The following is a 27,968-nucleotide window of genomic DNA, read 5'->3' on the forward strand; positions in this document are numbered from 1 at the left end:
TTCTCAGACCCAAGACCTCACACACCTTCGAAGATGGTGAGAGCTAGCAGGGTATGAGAGTAGATTGAGAGGAAGAAGGAGTATCTTACGAGAAAGATGTACATCTCCTCACATAATCACTCATATGTAGCATAGCTTAGCTTAGTAATTAGCTTGGTAGAGGAGATGAGCATGCATTGAAGCTTGGCTCTTGGTTGGATTTGCATCCACATGCCAAGAGAGTGTTGATATAGGCTTCTATCTCACAAGCTTGGAGTAGGTGATGAGTTCTCCATTAAAGCTTGGGAAGAGATAGTCTTCTCTTTCTTCACACATGAGCTTGTGTGTGTGTGTGTGTGTGTGTGATAATGCCTTGCAAAAATCAGCCCCCTCTCTCTCTTGGGCGATCCCTCTTGCTAATTGCTTTTGCTGAAGCCTCATTGGCCCTCCCCAAGTCAAGCCAATTACAATTAAGCATCATAAGTGATAGCCTTCTGACATGTGTCCCCCTTTCCCCTTTTGTGAGAGCTTTAGGTAATTAAATAATTAAACTAAACTCTCATTGGACCCCTTTGCCTCCTGGCCAATAGGAATCAGGCAAGCCATGGGGCTCCTGAATGCTCATTGGACCCCTCGGGAGACTGCCTAATAGTCTTCTAGGAGACTTAATTCTCATTGGTTTCTTTTATTAAATGTTTTTAAATTAATTAAACTAGATTTACTCTAGCTTAATTCTCATTGGTCCACTTCAAGGGTCATCCAATAGAAATTGGGCACACCTTGTGGGCATCTGGCCTAGGGAGCTGACATGTGTCCCTCATTCCCTTTGTGTAAAGGGAGCTTGTGGTTGTGTGTGTGGCTTTCTCTCTCATCCCCTACCTTTAGGGCTCGCCCCCTCCCATGTAGGGATGTGCTAAGACTTTTAGGGCACACACAAAGCATCCAATTTTCCCTAGGGTTGACCTTTGGACACAACCTTTGAATTTTGGAACCTTAGCATTTTGGAAGTCTTAATGGGCTGAACCTTAGGGTCTTTTTAGCCCATTGTTGCACATGGCTCTTTTGCAGATGGCCCCCCCTTTGGATCCCTATTTTCCCTCCTTTGGATCCCTACTGTGGCCGGTCTGCTAGCTTAACCAATATTCTAGCTTTTTCTCCCCTGGCGTTCCCCACATTAAATGAGCAGTTTAATATGAGAAAATCATTTAGGAGAATTAGATATTGATTATTATGACACTTCCTCTCTAGAAGGTGCTTTGGGGAGTATTACCGACTGGGGTGAAGATTTTGGCCAAAGGGATTTGGCCCTGATAGATGCTCTTAATGGAGAATATCTAGCGAAGACCTTTCCCATCTCTTCAAGGAATGCCCAACGATCAGTAGCCTGGCAAGAAAGATTTGCAAATGGGTCCAAAGGACTTGGAAGATAGGTATTTTAAAGAATGACCTTTTTTTTGGGTGGGGGGGGGGGGGGGGGGGGGGGGGGGGGGGAGGCTCACAAGAGCTAGGAGCTTCTTATTCCATCACAAATCATCAGATTATGCTACTTCAAATAGTTCTAGAAGACTAGGAGCACCCGGGTTTTCGATAACACCTTGGAAAGTGTCAGGTTCATAGAGATAATTCAAGAGAGCAAGGAGAAAATCTTGGCCATTGGTAAATGGAAGATCTTTGAGGAATGGAACAGGAAAATTGGCCTCATTTATCAAGGATAAGGAGGCGGATCGCTAGGGGTGGCTTTCTTTGTTTTTCTCTCTCTAACCTGGTTGGCTGTTGTGCGCCGCACACTGGACTGCTTGTTTTTTAGAGATGTCTTTATGTAGCCCTCCAACCATTGTTGTGAAAAATGTTGATCGAGGGCATTTGGAAATCTAGCTAATAGAGCGTCCTCAATGTACCGTGCATGATCGGGAAGTTGGTCTCTCAACTTTATAAAACAATTCTTATACGTTGAATGTTTAAGAATTTGTAGATGGCGTCAAAATGCCTTGCCCTGTGCTGTGCCGAAATCAACCTCCCCGCCATATTTAACCCTGTAGTAGCGCCCATGCGTGTCTGATGCGGGTGCGTCGGTATCCTCATCCTCTACGTCAGGGGCGGCACGCTCTGAAAGTGGGGACTCCGTTCCCCGGGCACTACCAAAACATGCAAAACCACAAGATCCATTGGGCGCTTCGTCTCTCACGACGCTCGCTGCCCTGAGACAAGCGTCGACGTGCGCTGCCAGAGGAAGTCCGTCGACGATGTTCTGGTGAAGCCGGAGTGGAATGGAGTGGTGTAGGACCCTGTGATGCCATGGGAGTAGGACCCTGCGATGCAAGGGGAATAGGACCCTACGATGGAATAGGAGTAGGACGATAGGAAGGGAGAGTAGAGGGAGGTGCCGTTGGTGCGAGGCTCTGTAGGTAAGGAGTCCCTCCCTGACTCCCCCATGGTGTAGTCTGTGGAGAAATGCCGTAGGTTGCAAGTTGCTGTGGAGTGTAGCGGCCAAAAAAATCCTCCGTTGAACGGAGGTACTACTCTCGTAAAGAGATAGCCCACTGTAAGTCAGGATCTACGACCGGTGCAGGAATCTAAGAAGGGTAGGTGTAGGATGGGGGTAACAAAAAAAAAAAAACTATGACACTCATGGTTTATGGTTAACTACGTAGAAACATAATTTATATCTTTGCTTGTTCTCACTGACTCAAGACTCGGGTCCACTAGAGGCGATGTCCACCTTGGGTGGGAGCCCACCTGAGATGTGAACGAACCAAAAGAAGAGCCAGTTGGCTGCTCCTCACTAGTTGTTCTATCGTCTGACATCTACATTACAAAGAGCAATATAAGATTAATCTTTCCACCCTACTCACTCATCTAAATATATGTACACAAGTATATTACCAGACAAACACGTAGATACATATACATACTATTAGACCTAAGTAGAGGCTAGCAGTTCCAACGGTGAGCTGCACCACTTTAGATATCATCGCAGTCTCAACCGTGGTAAAACCAAAGGTACGTTGCGGTAATCCATGCATGAGTGGATCAATGACCACAACGCCGCGATTAAAAAAGGACTATACCCAAGAGGAAGCATCTAACCTTCGAATGCTATGCTCCCATACTTAGTGCCTACATACATGCATAAACAGATATATATGCTCACACATATATATGTTAAGGTTGTAAATGTAGCCATCGTTTTGTGTTGGTTGCACCTAAATTCAACGTCTAAGTGATCAATTGATCGTAACATTACAATTCTCTCCCAGAGGATATATATATTAGCACACAAACACGTAGATACATACGCATACTAGTAAATCTAAGTAAAGTCTAGTAGTGCCAAAGGTCAACTGCACGTCTTTAGATATCATCGCATTCTCAACCGTGGTAAAACCAAAGGTACATTGCGGTAATCCATGCATGAGTGGATCAATGACCGCAACGCCACGATTAAAAAAGGACTATACCCAAGAGGAAGCATCTAACCTTTGGATGCTATGCTCCCGTACTTAGTCCCTACATACATGCATAAACAGATATATATGTACACATATATATGTTAAGGTTGTAAATGTAGCCATCGTTTTGTGTTGGCTGCACCTAAATTCAACATCTAGGTGATCAATTGATCGTAACATTACAATTCTAATGTAATGCAATAAGTAATCCTATTTCTCTCTCTCTCTCTCTCTCTCTCTCTCTCTCTCTCTCTCTCTCTCTCTCTCTCTCCATTCCAGAGCCATGTCTACGCCTCCATGTAAAGCAAGGACTCTCAGAGATGAGAAGCCAAACATGGACGACATCTTCTGCCGAGGCATGGAGGTCTCGGCTAAGGTCATGGTGGCTTTGGACTTGGGCACCACTTTTTTGGGCTTCGTGTACGTCCACAAGAGAGATCCCACGGACATCCACCATGTCCTAGAATGGCCTCACAAAGTGAGGCAGCCGCTTCATCCCGTTATTGCAAAACATAGATCAACATGTTTTACAAGTGGAACCCATTGTCTTCTACCTATGCCCTCCAAGCTTGGGGATGGGCTCTCCCTCTTTCCCTCTCTCCCTCTCTCTTTTTCTCTCCCTCTCTCCCTCTCTTTCTATCTCTCTCTTTCTTTCTCTCCCTCTCTATCTACTCTCTCTCTCTTTCCCTATCCCTATTTCCCTCTATTTCTCTCTTTCCCTCTCTCACTCTATCTCTCCCTCTTTCCCTCTCTCCCTCTATCTCTCTCTCTCTTTCTTTCTCTACCTCTCTTTCTCCCTCTCTATCTCTCTTTTTCTCTCCCTCTTTCTATCTCACTACAAGAGGTTGGGTGCTCTTGTGACGCTGTTAGCGACGGAAATACACTGGGTTTTTATAACCCCCGGCGTCGCTAAAACCGTCGCTAATAGCGTCGCTACGAGAGCGTCGCTATAGGCGTCGCTATATAGCGACGGTCATAGCGACGGTTATAGCGACGTTTACACAGAAGTCTATAGTGACGCTCCAGAGCCATAAATAGCGACGGTTATAGCAACGCCCGAGAGATTTTTTTTTGGTGACAGGGCATTGAATGCCCTGCCACCCATCAACCATATTGTACTTGATTCACTTTTAAAAAAAAGTGCAAGGGCAGATAATAGACCCAAAATAGTCACCCACAAGACGCATTGTTTGCAAAATTGACAAGCGTAAAATTGACAATTGTACACATCATAGGAAAAATGAATTGATTGGAAAATGTAATAATGACAATTGTACAACATCATAAGCATAAAGAATTGATTGGCAAAATGAACTGCGGTGACAAATGTAATAATATACATGGTTCAAAAAGACGTATAAAATCCGTCTCATGATACATAAGCTATGAGAAACCCTAAACTAATGCTATCTAGCTACGGCTAAACTGACGTCGTCTAGTCAGACGTCTCATCGCGTCCAAGCGGCGTATCTGTCGGATTTTGCAAAAAAAGACAATAAGACAGCTTTCAGTAAGTATAAACATATAACGACATTTATAAAACAATACAAAAAATAGAAAAGAGTAAACCCTAATACTAACCATGCCGCCGCGAGAACTGAGAATGTCCATCAGGGCGTTTAAGCCCTTCCTGCCTGCGTACTCGCGCTCGTACGGTGTGGGATCACGTCCTGTCATCGACCACTGTCAAAACATACAAAGATTTCATTATGTTAGAATTAAAAAACTCATAAACCCTAAACTATCAAACATAAAGAGCAATGCAAAAACACTTACAAAATCGGCCTCAAATGATGCCCATCCACCGCTCCCCAAGTGGTGCGAGCTCCCTGCCTCTACTCGCGCTCTGGCTGCATCCTTTTATTGCTTCCACTTGTCGGGATTCTCGCGCGCTGCTTTCTTTGCATTCTTCCAATCTTCTTTGGCCAGCCAATCTGGCCTGTTCCACCCATGCTTGATTTCTTTTTGCACTTCGGAACGCTTGTGTTTGTAGTATTCGCGCATTCGAATCTTCATCAGGTCTTCATTGAAGCGCTGATCCCGTGTTGGAACGGGAAACTCATCATGAAGTATGCTGATGACTCTGGCTTTTAAATCACTTGGTACTTCATTTGTTTAGTATGTAGTGTCTAAACAGCTGAGAGCAAAGACCACGCATGCGCAAGATCACCTTCTTACCATCATCATCCATGATGATGCCGCCGCTGAAGTCGACGGAGTAAGGCAAGCCCTCTGGCCGGTGACGCGTGAACCTGGGTGTCCCGGAAGGGGTCTCTAGCGGCGTGTCGATGGGGGTATGGATGTCAGGTGTCTCCACCGGCGTCTGGGCCTCGAAGCGAGGAGTGTCGAGTTGGGTGGCTCCTGGCGGAGTAGGTAGAGGTGTGTAGCTGCTAGGAACAGTCAACCGCGCAAAACCTGGCGTAGATGGTGATGCTGTGGCTGGTGTGGGGGCGGGCAAAGAAGGGGAGGGTAAAGAGCCTCGTCGAACACGAGGCGGTGTGGAGGCATCGGCGGTGGAATCCCCACAACATTGCCACCGCCACCACTAGAGCGCCGGTGTCTAGACGAGTGTGAAGATCGTCTCGTCGACACCGAAGCTTCGGAGCCCGCCGAATGCTTCGAAAGAGAGGGAGATGCGGATGGAGTAGGAACGCGCGATGATGCGCCAGAGCGATGACGCTCCACGTACCACTATCTCTGCTGCGGTGACAAAGAAGAAAGAAACTCCTCATCATCCATACCTGCATTAAACACACGAATATTTAAACTTAATATTGAATGAATAGAGTAGACAATGACGCAAAGACCATTAAATACAATGACGTAATGACGCATATAAATACAATGACGCAATGAATTGAGTGATAGAAGAGGCAAGTCGAAAACTCAGAATTTTCAATCAAAAGATGTGAGCGCGAGTAGAAAAGAGCGTTATACACCATGGAAGGTACTTAGAGAGCCAGAGCTTTTACAACATGTAGCAAAATTGTTCAAATACAATATTTGTGGCTTTGAGATCTCTCTCTCATCCTCGCATAACTCAGCATAACTTCCTATATCTATATAGAGCTCTCCGTTTAAACACATATCCTCTGTTTCATTTTGTAGCTCCTTTGCATGCACCCCATATAGAGTAGTAGCATCTTGATGCTCGTCTGGCACCACCGCAGCGGCGTCTGATTGAGCATCTTCTCTGATCTCCTCCATTGATGCCGTTGTGATTGGCACATGGTAGCCTTCATACGTCCTTGCACTACGAGGGGCTATCTCTATGACGTACCACCAGTTTGATGTAGACTTTGTAGGATGAAATATTTCCTGCCAGAGCCACATAGCTTACATGAGAGCTTTCAAGCACATAGCTTGTAAAAGGGGGATGTTAACTATTTACATACTTACTTGTTCACAATGCTCGGGTAGTACGAAAGTGTCTCTTAGGTCAGTCCATTTCTTAGTAGAATCCACCTCAAGAAAACCAGACTCTCCTCTACGCACAGTAGCGTTGCGACCCTCCATGATTATCTTGAACCATTGCACGTCAAACAAGTCGACAAAAAATCCTCTGTAATCGATCCTCAAAATCTCTTGTAGCGTGCCGAAGTAAGTGAGTTCCGCAATCTGCAGGAATTCGTAGCACACCATCCGAAGATTTATTCTCCTCATGCCATGATGCTAGGGCGGCCATGGACTTACATTCGAAGAAATGCTTGATGCGAGGAAGCAAAGGAAAATGTCGCAAAACCTTTTGTGGAATTTTTGTCCCGTGGAGATCTACTCGATATCTTTCGGAATCACATTTCGGACACTTCTCCATGTCTATGTATTCCACTCTGAAAAGAATGCAGTCATTAGGACAAGCGTGGATAGAATTGTAATCCATCCCCAAGTTTTGCAAAATCTTTCTTGCTTCATCTCGGGAATCTAGCATCACATTGTCAGCTGGTAGTATGTGCTCTTTAAGCAATCTACACAACATAAAAATACGATCCAGTCGTGTAAAAATCTATCAGATCATTATACATTTAGAGTTTTATTAAAGTAAACTAATTGTAATAGATCACCTGAAAAGCGCTGTGACGCTAGTGTCACTCCATCCAAACTTTGATTGCATGTTGAGAAGAACCAGGAGTGCTTTCAATCTAGACATACGTGCTCCATTATACAATGGCGTATCGGCTTCACTTTTCATATCATCATAGATAAGCCTTTCTGAATCCATGATCGTCTCGATCATTTCATCAATCTCGGGCTCAAACATTGCCTCGTTGGGAATGTGCTCTGCATGATCATCCCCCGAGCTGTCAGAGGCTACATCTTGTGGCCTCACATATGCTGCTTGACCAAAGCGCCTGCGAACACGTCTATTGGGTTGCAAGATTGTTGCTTGTTGGCCAGCGTCAGAGTCTGACGAGTTACAATTGGTAACAACTCGATCTATAATAGATGGATCGAACTCGCCAAATTCGCGAACGTGCTGCAAAGAAACAGGTCTTGTCCGTCGCACAGCATGCTTGCATTGATTACAAGGACATAAGACCCTCGTTGAGAGATAGGTGTTTTGGTTGGATGGTCCCACATCCTCGTCACTACTCATAATGAGGATAAAAATCTTATAACCTAGACAACAAATTTAATATTCTATTGGCATTCTTCGTCTTATCTCTCTCTCTCTCTCTCTCTCTCTCTCTCTCTCTCTCTCTCTCTCTCTCTCTCTTTCTCACATTCTCTAGTCATGTCCAATCCCCGCACACCTCGGTCTAGAGGTGCACGGAGATCAGAACCACCGGGTTATAATCTCGTCTTTATTGGTCAATACCTATATTTGTGGGTACAAGAAATCTACAGACCCACGTCTACATGATACTGCATGTAGTGGACAAAACCCCTTTGCCTCTTCTCTAGCTGTAGCACTTCACAGCATCTTAACATCTTTTCACAGTAGATCTTTTCACTGTTCGTCTAACTCTAAACCCTAAACCGTAAGTAATTCTTGCGTGGACTCGATCTAACGTAAATAAGCATAAATCTAACTAAAAATAAACCTAAATCTAATTTAACGTAAGTCTACATCTAACCTAATCTTTAACGTCTTTTGGGATAGTTTCCTACGACGTTAAAACTCTCTTCTTCTTGTGTGTGTGTGTGTGTGTGTGTGTGGGTAAACCTAAATAAACCTAAGTCTAATCTAATATAACATAAATCTAAATCTAACGTAAATTATGTTATATTAAAAACAAAGAACTAAACTAACAGGGATTATAAGAACCTTAAAACTGATTTAACACATAATTTTTCACATAACTCGGCAAGAGTTGGCATTCTCATCACTAAAGCTGTGAGAGTTAACTTCCGGCGGTGACGCTGCCTCATCTCCATCCACATCTGACGACAGCAATTGGCCCTTTGGATCGTTCTTGCTCTTGTTACTAACTTTGAAGTTGTTGTTGAATGACTAGAGGTTGTCTAGATGGTCATTGTCGGGGATGTAGTGACTCTTGCGGCCCTGAAGATCCACCTTCTTCCCTATCTTCTGAAGACATTTCACCAGTACTTTTGGATCGATGGAGCCCACCATGAGTGAAGGCAGCAATACCCTATATTCCATTGAGGGCTTTCTTCACCCGCTTCATGTAGGCATCGCAGTCTATGGAGACCTAAATCTAATCTAATATAACGTAAATCTAAATCTAGCGTAAATAAACGTAAATCTAACTAAAAATAAACCTAAATCTAATCTAATTTAACTTAAATAAATCTAAATCTAATTTAACGTAAGTCTACATCTAACCTAATCTTTAATGTCTTTTAGGATAGTTTCCTATGACGTTATAACTCTCTTCTTCTTGTGTGTGTGCGCGTGTGTGGATGTGTGTGCCAATAAAAAGAGATAAATGGTATAACCTTTCTATCACCCATGCCAAGTATGATAGATTGGTTATGCCATTTCCCTCTTGAATAATAGGTCTTGAGTTCAACTCCTCGTCGGCTAGATCTTTAGGTCTTTTAATTTTAATTAGTTTCCTATGGCGTTAAATTAGTTTCTCTCTCTTTCTCTCTCAATGTGTGTGCGTTTTTTTGTTTATGCATGTTTTCTCTCTCTTTTCCTCTCTCAATGTGTGCGTTTTTTGTTTATGCATGTTCTCTCTCTCTTTTTCTCTCTCAATGTGTGCGTTTTTTGTTTATGCATGCTCTCTCTCTCTTTTCCTCTCTCAATGTGTGTGTGCATTCTTTGTTTATGTATGTGTGTGTGCGTTTTTGTTTATGTTTGTACTCTCTCTCTCTCTCTCTCTCTCTCTCTCTCAAAAACACTATGTGTGTGTGTGTGTGTGTGAGAGAGAGAGAGAGAGAGAGAGGGAGAGGGAGAGAGAAAGAGGGGAAGGGAACATGAGAGTGAGGAGAGGGAAGGAGCATACCTGGCTCTCCTTCCTCTCCTCGTGTGTGTGTGTGGAGAAGAAAGAGAGAGAGAGAGAGAGAGAGGGAGAGCGTTACCTGCTCCTTGCTTGAGGGCGCCGAAAAACTCAGATCTGAGATCTGAGTTTTTGGGCGCTCTCTGTTATTTTTTTTACCCCAAGCGGCGTCGCTATGAGCGTCGCTATCAGCGTCACTATGAGCGTCGTAAATTTACTTGTAAATTTGCGACGCTCATAGCGACGCCGGGATTTTTTTTTTTTGAGCGTCGCTGTGTGAGTGTCGCTAATATGAATAGCCTCTTGTAGTGTCTCTTCCTCTCTTTCTTTCTCTCTATCTCTATTCCTCTCTTTCTCTCCCTCTTTATCTACTCTCTCTCTTTCCCAATCTCTCTCCCTCTTTCCTTAACATGGACTCCCTCTATCCCTATCCCTATCTCTTTCCCTCTCTCCCTCTATCTACTCTCTCTTTTTCCCTCTTTCTCTATTTTGCTCTCTCTCTCTCTCTATCTCTCTTTCTCTCTCTCTCTCTCTCTCTCTCTCTCTCTCTCTCTCTCTCTCTATTTATCTACCTCTATCCCTCTTTCTCTCTCACTCTCTTTATCTATTTCTCTCTCTCTATCTAACATTTCTCTCCCTCTTTATCTATTTCTCTCTCTTTTTAACATTTCTCTCCCTCTTTATCTATCTCTCTCTCTATTTAAATTTACCTCTCTTTATCTAACATTTCTCTCCCTCTCTCACTCTCTCTATCTATTTCTCTCCCTCTCTTTAAATCTCTCTCTCTCTCTCTCTCTCTCTCTCTCTCTCTCTCTCTCTCTCTCTCTATTTCATCTAACATTATCCAAACAATCATTTCCAAAACGTGCGTGAGAAATCAGTAATTTCCAAATGTGTGTAGCAAAGCAACCATTTTCAAACGTGCTTAGCAAAACAACCATTTTAAACAAGCCGTGCAAAACAACCATTTCCTAATGAACGAGGTATGTTATAATGGATTCTCTATTTTCTCTATTTTTTATTTATGTGTGTGTGTGTGTGTGTGTGTGTGTGTGTGTGTGTGTGTGTAGTAAAAAACAAAAGGGGAAGAGGGAGGATTTGCTTTTGTGTCTACCTCTTCTTTGTAGCACGGTTGAGCTTCAAATAGGTTGAGCGTCCAAAGAAGATGGCGGAATACCCCCTTGACAAAACCTGGACGAAACCCTCTTCGACGAAACTTGAGAAGCTTGGAGAAGGAGAGAGGGGTAAGGGAGAGGTGGGGGGAGGAGGCTTGTTGAAGAAGAGAGAGATGGGGAGTGGGGGAGGGGAGGGGAGGGGGGGGGAAGCTTGGGAGTGATGGCGGAGAGCAAGAAATGCAGGGAAGGCACGATATGCTACAAAAACGTGGCATACTCTGCCTTCTTTCCTTTTTTAGGTGCCAGTTATTACCACGGCTATTACCGCCTATATTACCACGGCCAATCATTTCAAACGGATACATGAAAATCCGAGGTTGCGGGGGGGGGGGATACAAGCCACCCCCCCTACCCTTAGCTATACATTATTTCATTTTTTAGCCTTTTGAGTTTTTTAATGAAGATTTTTAATTTTTTATGGGTACTTTATTTTGTATTACTTTTAAATGTTTATTAATTGAATTTTTAAAATCCTTTTCGTTAAAAATAATTTTAACACTCATTGTCATTTATTCCCTTTGACTTTAACTATATGTGATTTTTCTAATGGAACTAAGTGTTTTTTAATTATTATTTTTTTAGGACACATGACTAAATAAACAACCTTTCGCATGTGCAGAACATCGGACTGGGATGATCGTGGTCCTCCTGAGGCCCAAAGCGAGATCGTTGGCTCAAGGAAAAACTACCTTGTTATTGCGCCAAGTGGAAAAGGTAAATTCCTCGCAGGAGGCGCATTGCTTTGGAGCACGTGGAGAACGAAGGGCTTTGGCATCCTCGGAAAAGCGCTCGGAGAGATAATAGCACGACTCACCCGTCGCTTGAGGAGGTGCCCCATTGGTCTGTGTTTCGTGGTGGTGCACCCGCACGCAACGCCGAACGGCAGAGTCAAGAGCGACTGGGCGACTTGGGTGCACCGCATGGTGATCCTGCCGTTGGCTCTACGTCGGCAGCTCCTACGACATCTTCGTCACACTTTGAGGTAGAGGATGAGTACATGTTTGACATGTGTGATGAGTTACTAGCTCGTGAGCGTGACATATGCGAAGAGGATTGTCAGCCCTTCACTAAACGGGCTGCCGAAATGGAGGATAGATTGATCACCAGTGCCCCAACACCTCTTTACGATGGTGCACGGTACTCGGTGCTCCGAGCATCATTGGAAGTACTCAACTTGCAAGAAAAATTCGATTGGATTAATGCAAGCCTGTCAATGCACTACTTCTGTAAGTATGGAATGTGGCTTTTATATACTCTCTCCCTCTCTCTTTATGGTGTCGTCTTCTAGGAATTATACTAATACGCATGTTTGTTATAGATGGGAAAAATATTAATAGCTGATCAACACATGCCTCCTGATTGTCGACGAGCTAGATCGTATGTCACTGCACTTGGAATGGAGTATGAGCGCATCCATGCTTGCGTCAACGATTGCATGCTATACCGCAATGAGCATGCACATGCTACCTCATTTCCCGTGTGCGGGGAGGCATGATACAAGACAGGTGTGAGCGGGGCACACCTACCCCGCAAGGTATTAAGACATTTTCCATGAATTCCTTGCATCCAACACATGTTTAAAAGCAGGTCTACCGTGGAGCTTCTCGTGTGGCATGCAAACCATCGCTCAAATGATGGAATGATGCATGTCCCTGCCGATTCACCTACATGGAGGCACATCTAAACTCAATGGCTAGATTTTGGGTTGGAGCCTCGACACTTGAGGCTTGGGTTAGCAAGTGATGGTGTCAACCCCTTCGGCACTAAGTCTACTTCATGGAGCACTAAGTCTACTTCATGGAGCACTTTGCCTGTGGTGATCGTCAACTACAATATTCCACCATGGGAGACAACCAAGAAGGGAAATATACTTCTTTCTTTGCTTGTGCCAGGGAAGTACAAAGTGTCAAATATTGACATTTACCTCGAGCCCCTCATCGAGGAGTTGGAGGAGTTATGGAGAGGCATTCTTGTTGTCGATGTCTCACTTGCAAAGGGGGGGAGAGAGGCTCAAGTGAAGGGAATCCTTATGTGTCGTGGGCTTGGAGAGATTTCTGGTAACCCCCTGTCCTCTATCTCTATTTCCCTCATTCCCTCTCTCCCTTAAGCTCACTTTAGTTCACTCATCTCTCTAACCATATGATATGTATGGAGGGTTGTCCACATCGGGCCACAATGCATGTCCTACTTGCGGGCCATCGTTGGTAACGGAGATACCAGATTCCTTGCGCAAGGTAATCTATCCAAACAACCATTGTATCTTACCCCAAGGGCATATCAAGCACAAGGCTCCAACAAATGGGAAGGCTCCTCTAAAGCTCACAATGGTAGATTGGGCAACCATTTGGGAGGAACACCACAACAAAAATCCGGCTCGTGTCCTCCACCAAAAGGTATATCAAGGTATTCCATATTTTTAAGGCTTCCATATTGGAAGGACTTAAAAATACAACACCTCTTGGATCCCATGCACATATTCAAGAATGTAGCCCAAACACTATGGGACCACATTATTGGCAAGAAGGACTCTTTGGGTGCGAGGGAGGATTTGAGGCTTTTAAAACGTCTCCCCACCTCTGCCACTCCACAGCATGCCCCAAATGGAAACATTGTGCTTCCTAAAGCACCATGGATGCTAGCAAAAGAAGAATTAGACAAGGTGAAGGGTACCATTGCCTCTATTTGCACACCAACAGGATACATGAGGTCGCGAAAGGGAGCTTTCACAAAAGCGAAGAAGGGTGGAAGCGTTCAATTGTATGGGTTGAAGTCCCATGAATTGCACAAGATGCTTCAGGTGATCTTCATATTCCCTATTCTATATATAGATTGTGTGTATGACTTTCCCTTTTCCTGATTTACATTGTAGTTCATTCTGCCGGTGAGTATGTGTATATGTCGGGACAAGAAAGTCAGGGATGCTATTTTCAAATTAGGAGAGCTAGTAAGGTACACCACAAGACTCCACTCGACTACACCTTTTTAATGTACACAATAATTACAACTAGCACTTATTGTATCCTTGTGTGATTTCTTGCAGATTTGTGAGCTCCAAGGAAATCGAAATAGATGCTATCCCTGTTGCTCAAACACTTGCAACAGAAACAATGTGTGCCATTGAAGATGCATTTCCTCGATCAGTCCTTCTTAGTCAAATTCACCTCTTGGTTCACGTGGTGGAGGAGATAGCTATATGTGGAGTAGTTCACGCACAATGGATGTTCTTCTTAGAGAGGTTTCTAAAGACTCTCAAAGATTTTTTCTGGCTACCGTCTCAACCAGAGGCATGTATGGCCGAAGGGTGGATTGTTCAAGAGGCATTTGTTTACATATCTGAGTATTTGGCACAAGCTGATCCTTCTCTCCCTCGCATGTGGTCAGACGAGGAAGATTCAAGGATGACTACACACTTGACAAGTGGAAAGGAAAAACTACTTAACATGGATATGAATCTATCGCGAGTGGTCGCGATAACTTTTGCATTCTCAATGCAAAGATTATGACCAAGTGGGTGGACTTGTGGACAGTGGCAAAGTCCAGGTGTTTGCAAGAGAGGGAAGCATGGAAACAAGCACATGGAGGAAGGAGGGCACCCCCAGTTCCTAGGCACCTTGCATGTTTCCCAGATCTCATTAGTGCATAGTGGATTCATGAGAGAATGACCGAGGCAAAAGCGCGTGGAGAAGACATCACCAACAAAGAATGGGAGTATGCACGAGGCTGCGTACCAAAGGTAGAGTACTCATATACCTAAACCATATTGTCTCTCTATTTCTTGAAATTATCTTTAATATGTATTTGATAAATTAATATATTTTTCTATTTTGTAGTGCCTTTTCTTTAACTCTATGTGGTCAAAGGGTCGTCACTTTCGTATGTGCCACATTGACGAGCATAGAACCACCATGGATTGTGCCATCATGGGCAACTTTGACACAGACGGTGATGAAGCCAGGTACCATGGAACTATTGAAAGGATACTAAAGGTTAATTTTAGAACCTTTCATAGCTTCATCTTCTAGTGAAAGTGGTTTGCAAATGTGTCTAGACGACATGAGAATGGCCTCTACATGGTGGACTCTAGTGTGCATCACACAAGGAGGTATGACAATTTAGTTTTACCGCACAATAGTGAGCATGTGAATGACATGAAACTTTTTTATTCTTATTTACTTGTTGTAGCATTATTTATACCAATGTTACTCACTTTGAGCTTCTATTTTATAGGTCATCTATATCCGAGCAATCCACCAACCAAAACTTTGGTTCATAATTCCCGTAACACCTCACGGGAGAACTATTTTTTCCACTAATGAAATCGAGACTTTCTTCGACCCTCTTCCACCTCCGACTTTGGATGAGGTGGAAACAGAGGAGAGGGAGGTCGGCGAATCAAGTCTGGCGGCAGCAAGTCTTAGTGAGGATGATTGTCATGATGATGAAGATGATGAGATGGAGAATGACGAACTCGAAGATGATGAAGCTGGCAATGCATCCACAAACAACAATTCCGTTTCTCTCTTTATTGATTTAGGAGCCATGGGCTTAGAATTGGATGATGCTTCATGTAGAGATCTTTTGGAAGATGATCCATAAACATTTTGCAGTTATGAAGTTTTTGATTGTGTAATCCATTCACCTCTCTCTCCCTCCTCTTCCTCTCGTTAGATTGCAGAATATACTCAATTATGTTAATCAATTGACAATGATTATTTTAGTTGTAAACAAGGGTAATCTTAGGCTGGGTTCAAACGAGGCTGGAGGAAGAAAGGCTTTCTACAGGTCTACCACCGCCTCGTCTAAACGATGTTGGAGGAAGAAGAGCGAAAAACAGAGAGAGGTGGAGAGAGGCCAACAGCTCTTCCGAGGGGGGGGGTGGGGTGCCGAAAGCAAAATGGCGGGCCCGGAGGAAGGTGATATCTACTGCAGCAAATATGCTTTTGCCACGTAGCTTAGACGCCCCTGTGGGAAGCATTTCCGCCGTAGTGTTTGAACCGGGCCTTATATACCCCGCCTCCTTCTCCTCCCTCTTTCTCTTTATCTCTCTCTCTTTCTTTCTCTTCTTTTTTATATTTGAAAATTATATACAATACTCTTTAATTTTTAATGAAAGGAGGGAAACACCAAAATTTAAGGGGGGAGGGGGGGGGAATCCAGAATTTGAAAGTTTAGGCGCTAAATTTGGGAGCGGATATAACGATGGTAATGAGCACGGTAATAATAGTGGTAATAACAACCGATACAATCGTGGTAATACTTTAAATACAAAAAAAAACCCTGCCCTCCTCTCTCTTGTTTCTCTCATTGAATTTACACCTTCTCTCTACAAAACGCGGTAAAACAGTGCGATAAACACTTGGAGATTTTCATAGTGTGACAATATCTTAGTAGCAATAGTTGGAACTGAGTATGTATCCTTCACAAAGCAGCAGTTCATTTTACTTTACCAACACCTAGACAAGGCATTTGATAGCATTTTGTTGTCCTTCATTGAAGATGTCATGAAATCATTGGGCTTTAGTCCTCGCCTTTCTCGACTTATACACACTCTGGGGCCAGGCCAGTCAACTTGAGCTCTTGTTCAATGATAGAAATGTGGGCTCCTCCGAAGCCAAAGGATCTATTAAAAGCAAGGATGTCACCTGGAACCTCTTCTCTTTGCCATCGGGTTGCACCATCTTATGATGATGCTCAAAGCTACTGCTGTGTGGGTGAAATTCAAGGTTTAACTTTGCCCAACAATGAACATCTCCTAGACAAGATATTCCCAGACAACTCCCTCCTCTTTTTGAAAGCCTACCCTCAAGTACACAAGAAGGCGCTAGAGATTGTGCAAACATTTGCGATGGATTGGAGGTCAAAGTGTAGCATTGAGAAGTCTAGATTGATTTCCCTAACAAAAAATGACTCATTCAATCCATCAGTTTGGTCTGGGAAGATTGTGTCTAAAGGAAGGGTATTTCGACATTTGGGCTCCCCATTGGGGTTGGATGTCACACACAAGCAAAGGTTCTAGTGGGTCCTGGAGAAGATCCAGAGAAAAATGAGAAGGTGGAAGTTTGTGCTACTTCCCTTCCTGAGCGGGTCAGAGTGAACAAAGCATTTATGTTGCCTTATATCACATTCACCATCCCGCTTCTCAAAATTACCAAATGTAACTAGAAGGAGTTTCTAAGACCAATCAAAATATTCTTATGGAGGAAAAACACTAAAGCCTCATCGCCATGGCAATGGGAAAAGTGGGAAGTCATTGCTTATCTTTAATGTGATAATGTGTGTGTGTGTGTGTGTGTGTGTGTGTGTGTGTGTGTGTGCGCGTAGTGTTTTTAATTATATAAAAAAATTATTTGCATTTTGGTTTATTTGCATATTTATGTGCATGTGTGTGATTATGTGTGTGTGTGTGTGTGTGTGTGTGTGTGTGTGTGTGTGTGTGTGTGTGTGTGTGTGTGTGTGTGTGTGTGTGTGTGTGTGTGTGTGTGTGTGTGTGTGTCCGCGCGCGCGCATGCAAGAGAAGAAAAGGATACAACACTTACATATGTGAGCACAAAACACTTGAGAGAATGCTACCAAATCTGCAAAAAAATACACACACAAACAAAAAAAACAAAGAAATCCACCATAAAACTTAAAAATAATCTTACCTTGTTGATGCAAGGGAGTGTGAGTGAATATCCAAACTCTGGAAAGCCTCGAAGCAGCAAATTTGAAGGAAGTGAGAAGGAGGAGAGAAAGAGAGAAGTCCAAAAATGGGGCAAAAATACAAAAGAGAATCCATGAGTTCTATTTTTGCAGGTGACATTGGTATCAACGTCAATATGGCCGTTGGTATAAACATCGAAATAATCGTCAAAATAGGCATCAAAGTTTAAAATTTTTCATTTGTTAAAAATTGGGCCTTCTGCTAGATTTAGCAATGCATATACCGATGCCTGCCGATGACGTCAATAATTTAACGTAGGTATTGAATTTATCTCTTGTAGTGTATATATACTTACACAAGTCTCTCTACACACACACACACACACACACAATGCTCTCTCTGTATGTATCTCTCTCTTTCTTTAGCTACATGCACACATAAATCACGCTTAACATTAAGATTCAAAGGAGAAATTGCACACTTGGGAGCATTCTACGTACACTATAAGAAAAAAAACCGGTGAATTTGCACGAAAATAAAATTAAAATTATGAATGATCACGTTATTGTTTGTTTTTCCTCTACACTATGCGGATAAACAAAAAAAATCAAAACTTAATATAAATGAATAAACTTGATAGTACTATATAAGTAAATCAAAGTGAGAGTTGTTGTGTAAGCAACTATGGCAATTGAACATGTTGCGGCTTAAAGGCATTGTGTCAACAAAAAAAAGAGGGTAGTGAGTAGCCAAGGATGTTGCTAAATAAATGCCATGGATAATCTGCAACAAGAATAAAGTTGTACTATGTTTGTGTATCTGAAGGAGTTTGTAGCTGCCTTATTGCCCAACTTTATGGAGATTTCTTGTAAGTTTAACCACTTGGGCAAGGGTTTGAGTTGGTAGCTCCATATAGTCTTTGGAGTTGTAGTTGTACGTGTATGAGTGATAAATTTGTGATCCGGAACTGGTAGAGAGGCCAGGGTATAGAGTTGTTTTGCTCTAGCTTTCTTCTGTCATATTTTTGGTGTCCGTCTAGGATCTTCCTCTAGTACCTTCAGTGTTTGTGGATCGTATGTATGCATATGAGGAGAAGTTTGTCTAGCAAAAATAGTTGCAGATGGATGCAAATTTGCTCTATGATGTGAGATTTTGTGGGAGGAAAGACGAAGATGTACAAGCATGGGTGGTTATGGCGCCTGATGACTTGCTTTTGGAGCTTGGCATTTATGATGATGAGGAAAGAGCTGATTTTATGTATGAGAGCTTGTGTGAAGATGCTATGAAATTTTATGACAGTCTTTCTGTACATGCGTAGTATAGTTGGCAATTGATGAAGGTTGCGTTGATGAATCATTATGTGGAACTTGAGGTTCCAGCCATGCATTCTCAATACTTTTATGGTACAAATGAGGAATGCATAAAATCTTGGATTGCACAAGTGGAAGAAGAAATGTTGCAACTTTGCATTGTAGATGATGGGGCAAAAGCAGATTTTGAATCTCAGGGGCTTTCTTGTGATGCTTTTGTCTTTATGCATATGCTTCCTGATGATTGGCACCATAGTTGGTTGGCTTTGAAGTTTTCACTGTTGATGCATTACTGGAGGTTGCCAAAGTCTCAAGATGCAATAGAAATGGGTTTTGTTGCTTCTTTTGAGTCTATAGAAGATGAGTTTTGGAAAATGGTACAGAGTTGGCTTGAATATTTTGCTTATGATGTAAATGACTTGGATGTGGAGAACAATTTGCCTATGATTCATGCAATGAGAGATCCTTGCAACATGAGTGTTTCATGTAGGATGATTGTTGATGATGAACATTTGGAGAATGGATATAGAAGTGAATGAAAATGTGAAGGTGGTAGTGTGGACTTGAAATCTAATACCTTATCTGATGGTGTCTCACTTGATGAAGCATTTGTTGATGGATATTTCTCATGCAGGGACATCGGATCATTGAAACAAAAATGGCTTGTTGAAATTTGTGTATGCAATAGAGGGAAGCATGTTGTGGAATCCTTTGATGAGAATAAAGATACATGCATAAAAGTAGATACAATTTTTTTTGAAATTAACAAATCAGCCTCTTTGAGTTATGCTGCAAAATCTTTAGCACTTGCTGACACTAATGATTGCAAGTAAATCCATGGTGCTCTCATTGAAGAGAAATGGGATGATGTTGATGATGATCATCTTAATCATGAAGGGAATTTGGGTGAAATGAATGATATAATACAAGGGGTTGGGCAACCCTCTTTCATTTGTAAAGAGCAGGCCAAAATAAATACCGGGCTGATTAGGAATAATTCTCTTCAGGAGAAGGTCGGATATGTATGGTGAGTGGTGCCAATGGTGGCATACATGATGATTTTCAGGCAATAGGTGATGAGGAAGATCAAGGCCAAGGTGAAAAGAAATTGCTACTGGTCGAGAGTGGTTATTGCATTGATGCTGAGTCAAGCTATTACAATGCAAGCATGTTTTTGGTACACGAGTCTATTGATTGTATTTCGCTTGATGGAATATTTGGTGATGAGGAAACTTCTTGTGGTGAGTCGGGGGTGTTTGACTTCTCTCCATTTATGAGAGATATCAGCTCATTGAAACCCAAAAGGCTAGCTAAGTCTCGGGCCAGAGAGAAGCAAGTGCTAGAGTTATGCATAGGAAGGGATGCAAAGAGTGAAGCATCCCCCTTGTTATGTGATGCAGGTCAATGTACAGGTTCTTTGCCTCTTGTTGATGTCCCCAATCTTATGCCAACCAATGGTGGTCATGACACAAGGGCTGATGATTATGAAGGTGAGCCTCTAGATAAGGGATTCTCATCTCATGATGAGGTATTTATGGCAGTGAACTTTCTTTTGGCATGGCCATTTATGCAAGCTTGTTGATGTAGAAAGGTCCGATCCATCTAGGAGATTGTGCATAGATACATCTATTGCTGATGATGAGGATGGTTGGGGCTTTGACAAACCCATGATGGAAGGTATCTTGCCTATGGATGGCTATGTCCAAAAGGCCCAAGAAAGGTTGCAAAATCTGAAAATTCAAAAACAGGCTCAGAAAACGCAGCATGTGTTGAAAAAGGATCATAGTGTCGAAGCTCTTACTGAAGGTCTTGTACTTTGTACAGGGGATGTTGTAGTGTGCATTAGGGCTGATATGGACGTGCAGGATTTGGTGGATACATATGATTATAAGGGAGTTATGAAGGTTGGTATGGATGCGATGTCGGAGGAGTTGGTACTGGTTTATACTTGTGTGCAAGAAGTGAACATGCCTGGCTATGTTATTGATGGGACATACTCCTCCTGGAAAGGAGCTTGAGTATGCTAGCATGTGCTTTGGCAAAGGGGAAGCATTTTGTGTTTGACGATGGAAAATCTATGCTTTTACATTTGGAAGAGAATGGGGTGTAGAAGGGCCTCTTTATTTGCCATGAGCTTATGGAGGTGATTAACATTTTGACAAATAGGTGTATGCCATGTGTGCAAGAATGGTGGGTGTGTAAGAGATGTGTAAGAGTGGTCAAAGGATGCTCTTTTTTGGCCAAAAAGGAGGTGGAAAATTTTATGATTTTTGGCCAAAAAGGAGGTGGTAAATCTACAATCTACACATCGAACTCTTTCCATACATATGCTACATGATACGGTTTTACCCGCTAGATTTAAAAGTCAATTTTGGGGGGGAACTTTGAATTCAAATAAACTAGCCGTTTTGCCTATTTGAATTCAAAAGTTGTCCTTTGATTACTTTGTTAATACTAAAGGTTTGACTTTTTTAAACTGCCAAATAAAGAGGCCCTCCTAGACCCCATTCTCTTGCTAATGAGAGAAAATGTGTAGATTATATACGCTTTGGCAATTTGACCCAGGTGAGAGCTCGTGATAAGAAAAGGTTATTTTATATAAAATATACATAGAGTGTGGCTTTTGAAGTCTTTTGTTGCTATTGAGCATGAATTCTCTAGTAGACCAGGGGGGTTGGCGAGCCAAGTGTTTTTTGAATGGGCAAAAAGCTGATCAGTAGAACCGGAATGCTTGTCAAATTGCCTCTTGTACATAGGTATTCATAGCCCATTGGACTTGGGAAGTGGTTTGTAAAAGTATTTTTACTAAGGTTTGGTTTCACCTGGTCTGTTTGCTGGTGTTTGTGGTAAAATAAATCTTTGAAAGATGGTTTTTAATGAGGGCTTCTAGCCGTGCTTGATAGCTGGTGAATCGGGTTTATGCTAGAGAAGATATGAGGGTTTGAAGTTGTTGGTAGTTTTCGCTTGGACGGTGGTTGCAGATGCATGTGGAGAATGGAAATTGGGCTGGCACGATGGGCATTAATTGGGAAAATCAAGGTTGAAGAGTGTGATAGATGGCCAAGGTTGCGAGCTGAAAACCATGCTTTACAGTGCATCCTTTGATGGTCAAAGCGACCTATGCATTGAGAGGTACACCTTGCAGCTGGCAAACAGAGTTGAGGTCATACGATGGAAGGGTGTATGCATGTAGCTAACGTAAGAAGGGAGTCATATATGGTTTCTTACAAGGCTAGGCATTGGGAGCTGATTTGGGACACACTGGTGATATTTTCTTGTGGAGGTGTTGCGTGATTTTTTTAATGCCGAGGCATCTTAAAGAAGATTGAGGTAATCATAGAGGAGTTACTACCAAGGATAAGTGAGTTGGAGTTATTTGCAAAGTTACACAACATTTAGCTTTTTCTAAGAAAGGTTTACATACTTTCAAATGCTGAGAGGAGCTATCATTCACCTTGGGGGCTAGTGAGATAGATAGCCGTGATGTCGACACTTTAGACAAAAGAAAAACCAAAAGCAAGACCTGGCTATGGATCGTAGGGAAGGTCACTTGCGCTACCAAGAAAGTGATTGGGTAAGAGAGACTTTATAGTTTGTGGTGCTCAAGCTTGTGGGGAAATTTTGAAGGATTTGGATGAGGTCGCCAACAATTAGAAAAGTCATACATGCCACTATCGAGGTGGGGCTATTTCATAGAAGTTGACATTTGTCTTGCTCGTGGCTTTTGACATGATTGTGTGCTTGCACAACTCATCATAGAGGGAGTATGTATTTTGTAATGATTCACCAGAGCATGTGTAAAATGAAGCAGATGCATCAACCTTTTGTAGAAGAGGGCCATTCTGCTAGTGTTTTCAACAATCAATCTAGGTAGCGCATAGATTAGTCAGTGGGACAAGCTAGCTTTTTTGCTTTACAGTAGCGTTCTCAAATTTGCAAGCCGTCTCCTCGCGACAAATATGCTCAAATTTTGTGCTAGAGATAGAGAGTTGTTGTGTAAGCAACTATGGAAATTGAACACGTTGCGGCTTAAAGGCATTGCATCAACAAAAGAAAGAGGGTAGTTAGTAGCAAGGATGTTGCTAAATGGATGCCATGGATAATATGCAACAAGAATAAAGTTGTACTATGTTTGTGTATCTAAAGGAGTTCCTAGCTACCTTATTGCCCAACTTTATGGAGATTCCTTGTAAGTTTAACCACTTGGGCAAGGGTTTGAGTTGGTAGCTCCATACAGTTTTTGGAGTTGTAACTGTACCTGTTTGAGTGCTAGGTTTGTGTTCGGAACTGGCAGAGAGGCCAAGATATAGAGGTGCAGAAGCGTACACTCTCTTGTACACTCATAGCTAGGGAAGAGCAGAGATGAAGTGTAGGAGAAGAGATAGAAGATAACACACGAGTATAGCCAAAAAAGAAGAGGGATATTTCATTAGTTTTTGTGGCCTTTACAGGCATTAAACATTGTTCAAACATATTCTCGTACAATGGCCACCCAAGTTAGGACTATCCCCAACAATTACCCCCTTAAGCCAAACTTGGGGTACATAATGTCAATCACATAGGAGCTCTATGTTCTTTACAACCATTAGGAGGAGAATGGGGTCTAGAAGGGCCTCTTTATTTGGTAATATAAGAAAATCAAACCTTTAGTATTAAGAAAGTAATGAAAGGACACCTTTTGAATTTAGACAATCAAAACGGCTAGTCTATGGAAAGAGCTCTATGTGTAGATTTTAGATCTATGGTCTCCGTTCAACTCGGAGATCATCTGTCGGACTAATGCAAGGGCAAAAATCAAAAAAATTCTCCACCTCCTTTTTCAGGGGAAGTGCATCCTTTGACCACTCTTGCACATCTCTTACACACCCGCCATACTTGCACACATGGCATACACCTATTCGTCAAAATGTTAATCACCTCCATAAGCTCATGGCAAATAAAAACGCCCATCTAGACCCCATTCTCTTCCTAGTGGTGGGATATCTTGAATACATCGTGGTGGCTCTCTTTGTATTTAACACATCATGGCTCCATAGGATACAAAGTGGTGATTCTCAAAGGATTCAACACGTCACGGTTCACTTGGATACATCCACCATATACATACACAGGCTCATTGTAAGTGTAGGGAAGGTCTTACCTCTAGCCTTGTTTTCTTTAGCCGGGGTAGTGTCTAATCCATTACAGATTCATTATCATAAAAATTGGGAAGACAAATGTGGGGCTTTGTGCCTAATTTTATCCATCATACAATGTGGATACATTTATTATCAAATTGATTTCATGTGCATAAAATCGTGTGAATTACCCCTTAAATAAAAAACCATTTAATGAAAAATATAAAAAAGAAATGTGATAATGCCTGACAATTATTGTGTGTTGGCAAGGTAGACACCGCTTGCACAATCAATAGCCTCGCCATCACTGACGTGAAGTGATATTCATGCTTCCATTTGCACTGATCTGCCTTGTTGTCCTTTTGCAACACTAGTATATGAATAAGGAGAGTAAAGGAGGTAGGTGTTATCAACAACATAGGTAGTGGGAGACGTGAGAGCATAAATGTTTTTGAGATTTATGTACAGGAAAAATTAGCACCATTGCTACTAAGATCTCTCATAGAAAGAGCAACTAGGCCTATACATTGCCATCCATGGTGTTTCTTCTCAACCCCACAATGTTTCCTTGCCCTATTGTGGTGCATTGGGAGCCCCTTAAGTACATAAAAGCACATGCTTTCAGTGTAGATGACTACCTTGTGCAACCTTGAGCTATGTTTTTCAATTGGCTTCTTGTCCACAATGTCCAAGCTTCACATTCTATGCCAAAACTCTAATACCAACTGTAGAGCTCACGTATTGGGAGTGTAAACTCTCTTGCACACTCATAGCTATGGAAGAGCAGAGATGAAATGTAGGAGGGGGGAGAGAGAGAGAGAGAGAGAGAGAGAGAGAGAGAGAGAGAGAAGTAGATCTAAAAAAGAAGAGGGATTTTTCATAAGTTTTTGAGGCCTTTATAGGCATTATACATTGTTCATACATATCCCTGTACAAAACTAGGTGACTTACAATGCTTTAATTGATATGTATGTTAAATTTTGTGCCTAGCAATTCTTGACTGTAGGGAGCTATCCAAGAAATGTGTCGTCGCATCAATGCTTTGGGGGATAAGTGTGTCAATAGATCAGTGGTTATTGGAGAAACATGTTGTGTTAGGTAGTGCCTTGGCTGGTATGTATACAAATTGTGGTGTACTTTGAGCGATGGCCACCCAATTGAGTAAAGGAATGGTGGTTAATAAGTGTGAAAAAGTGAGGTAAAAGTTTAATAGAGAAACTTTTGAGATAAGTTCTCCCACCCTTGTCACAGCGCCATGAAAATCAAAAGGGGGGTGGGGTGGGTGGGAAGGGGCAAGCTAAAAAAGAGAGAGGGGGCTTTTTCTTGAAGGAGAAAGAGAAAGAAGAAGAAACAAGATGAAGAGCCACAAAGGCCTGCTAAGTTAAGGGGGGACAAGGAGAGTAACTTTAAATAATTGCCTACAATCATATGAAATTATTGTTGTGGTTTAATATGAAATTGTATTTTCTATTTTAAAATTGGCTCCTAGTGGCTCGCTTAAAATAAAATACATTAATTTAAAGGTGCCTTCAAGATTTTGTAAAATCCTCATTGCCTAGCCCTCACCTCTTGCTCTTGTGCCAACGCCTTCTCTTGCCCGTGTACTGCCCTTTCCCACCTCTCGACGCACCCTTGTGAGCCTGCAATTTTGCTTTCCCTATGAGCTTGCACCTAAGCTTTCCTGCCATTCATGGACTTGCACCTAAAGAGCACTCCCCCTACGTCATCTCTATTATGGATGTGTCGGGGAAGGATGCAAGAGCTAGAGAGAGAGAGAGAGAGAGAGAGAGAGAGAGAGAGAGAGAGAGAGAGTATTTGCATATGCCTTACCAAGCACCCCTACCTCTGCTCTGCAACGAGAGAGAGAGAGAGAGAGAGAGAGAGAGAGAGAGAGAGAGAGAGAGAGGGGGGGGGGGGGGGGGGGCGGGGGGAGGAGGGAGGGAGGAAGAAGAAGAAATTTTATTTCTTTGTGTCTTACGAAGCATTTCTACCTATGCTCTGCAACAACGAACACGCAAGATATGTGTGTGTGTGTGTGTATGTATGATTCACCTATGTCTTATGAGACGTCCCTACCTATGAAACACCCCTACCTATGCTCTGCAACATGAGAGAGAGAGAGAGAGAGGGAGAGAGATGCCTCTAGGCCTGTCTCCTCCTTCTCACTCCTCTTCCTCTAAATCTCCTAATGCATCTTCGCGTCATCTCCATTAATGGGCCATTTTTTGATTTGTTTACAACCGGTACCCTCTACTCACAAATGGTTTATATATTACAAAGAGCCCCACTTAAATAATAAGGTAAAAGGTGCACATTGCACATTAGCATTTTGAAAACACATTAGCATTTTGAAAGAAAATAAAATAAAGGAGAAGTAAAACAAAAGGACATAATAAAAATTAAAACACACACCCGGTACCCCTACTCACAAATGGTTTATATATTACAAAGGGCCCCACTTAACTAATAAATAAAAGGTGCACATTGCATATTAGCATTTTGAAACAAAATAAATTAAAAGAGAATTAAAACAAAAGAATAATTCAAAAAATTTTATTATAAAAAAGATATATTTGATAAGCGTAGAAAATAAAAAACAATTTATTGAATTGAAATTTTTGGAAATCCTTAAATGAAAGGACCTTTTATCAAAACCTCACATAGTGGTTGAAAAAGTCTTTTTGCCAAAGCTGTGGGTTTCTTCCTTATACAGATGCAAACTAAAATACTAGTAGAATTTGCAAGAGTTTGAACAATTTTCTAATATAATTTATCGAGTTTTGTTTCATTTATCATCCTTTGCAACCAGCTAGTCTTGATTTTCAACCAGCTCAAGGCTACGCTTAGGCACACCTTTCTCAAACACTCACCTCACATCATGGGATCAATCTCCTATGAGTATATTCTTTAATCTTTTGTTTTCTAAAGTTCTTTTTCAGCATGCCAAAAAAATAAGTGCAAGTTTTAAGAATAACTTTCTATTCATAAGAATTTTGAGCCCCTTACGAACACTTGTCTTGCAATGAAAATTGAACAACCTTCGCCCTTTGGATATTAAGGCCTTTAACATGCCAAAAAAGGAAGGGGCAAAAAAAGGGGGCCTTGGGGGGGGGGGGGGGGGGGGGGGGGGGGGGGCGGGGGAGGGGAGGGAGAGGAGGAAACGCCCGCCGAGGAGAAAGGGAAAAGAAGAAGAATGAATGAATGAAAAGAAGAAGAAGAAAAGGGAAAGAAGGGAAAAAAAAGACAGAAAAGAGGAAAGCGCGTGGAGAAGAAAAAGAAAAGAAGAGAGGAGAAGAGAAGGAGGAAGGGAAGAAAGAAAGAAAACAAACAGGGGTGTTTCTTGGGCGGACGGAAAAAGGTTTCAGGCTCTCACTCTCGGAACCTCAAGGCCGTGGTGAAAGGAAGTAAAGGAGGAAACTCTCTCTCTCTCTCCTTTTTGTTCTCTCTCTCCAGCGGCATTAAATGACAAGAAGTGGAAGGCAAAGAGGTTTTCAAGGTTGCAAACCAAACAAGTGATAAAATCACAAGGCTTGCCTATAAATAATTAAGATTCACACTTCCTCAAAAAAGGAATGGGAGCTTTCTATGGAAGCTTAGTCGATGAGGTATAGCTCTATGGTAGCACACGCCCAAACTTGATGCATGAGGTTGAGATCAATGGAAGCTCAATAGATGAAGCCCAACGTTAAAACTATACAAAGTTTTTTTTTGGCCAGTATAAGTATTGTTGGGCAAGGCCATCTCCAATATTGCCTCCAGAAAAAGAGCTCTCACCAAGAAGAGGGCCCCATCTTGGACTATGGAGACCTGTAAAATGATAGCCCCCCATACTTTGGAAGGCCCTCAGATGTGGGCACTCACTCGAGACATGTTACAAAAGGGATAGCA

At 42.3% G+C, this 27,968-nt stretch overlaps 2 pseudogenes; both read left to right on the forward strand.

The window, feature by feature from the left end:
* Positions 1-18,773: 18,773 nt before the first annotated feature.
* Positions 18,774-19,502, forward strand: LOC147450623 (uncharacterized; annotated as a pseudogene).
* A 485-nt stretch (positions 19,503-19,987) lies between these two features.
* On the forward strand, positions 19,988-21,073 carry LOC147450624 (uncharacterized; annotated as a pseudogene).
* Positions 21,074-27,968: the final 6,895 nt, after the last annotated feature.

Source organism: Adiantum capillus-veneris, chromosome 9 (assembly GCF_014529385.1).
Source record: "Adiantum capillus-veneris isolate H3 chromosome 9, ASM1452938v2, whole genome shotgun sequence".
NCBI classification, from domain to species: Eukaryota; Viridiplantae; Streptophyta; class Polypodiopsida; order Polypodiales; family Pteridaceae; genus Adiantum; species Adiantum capillus-veneris.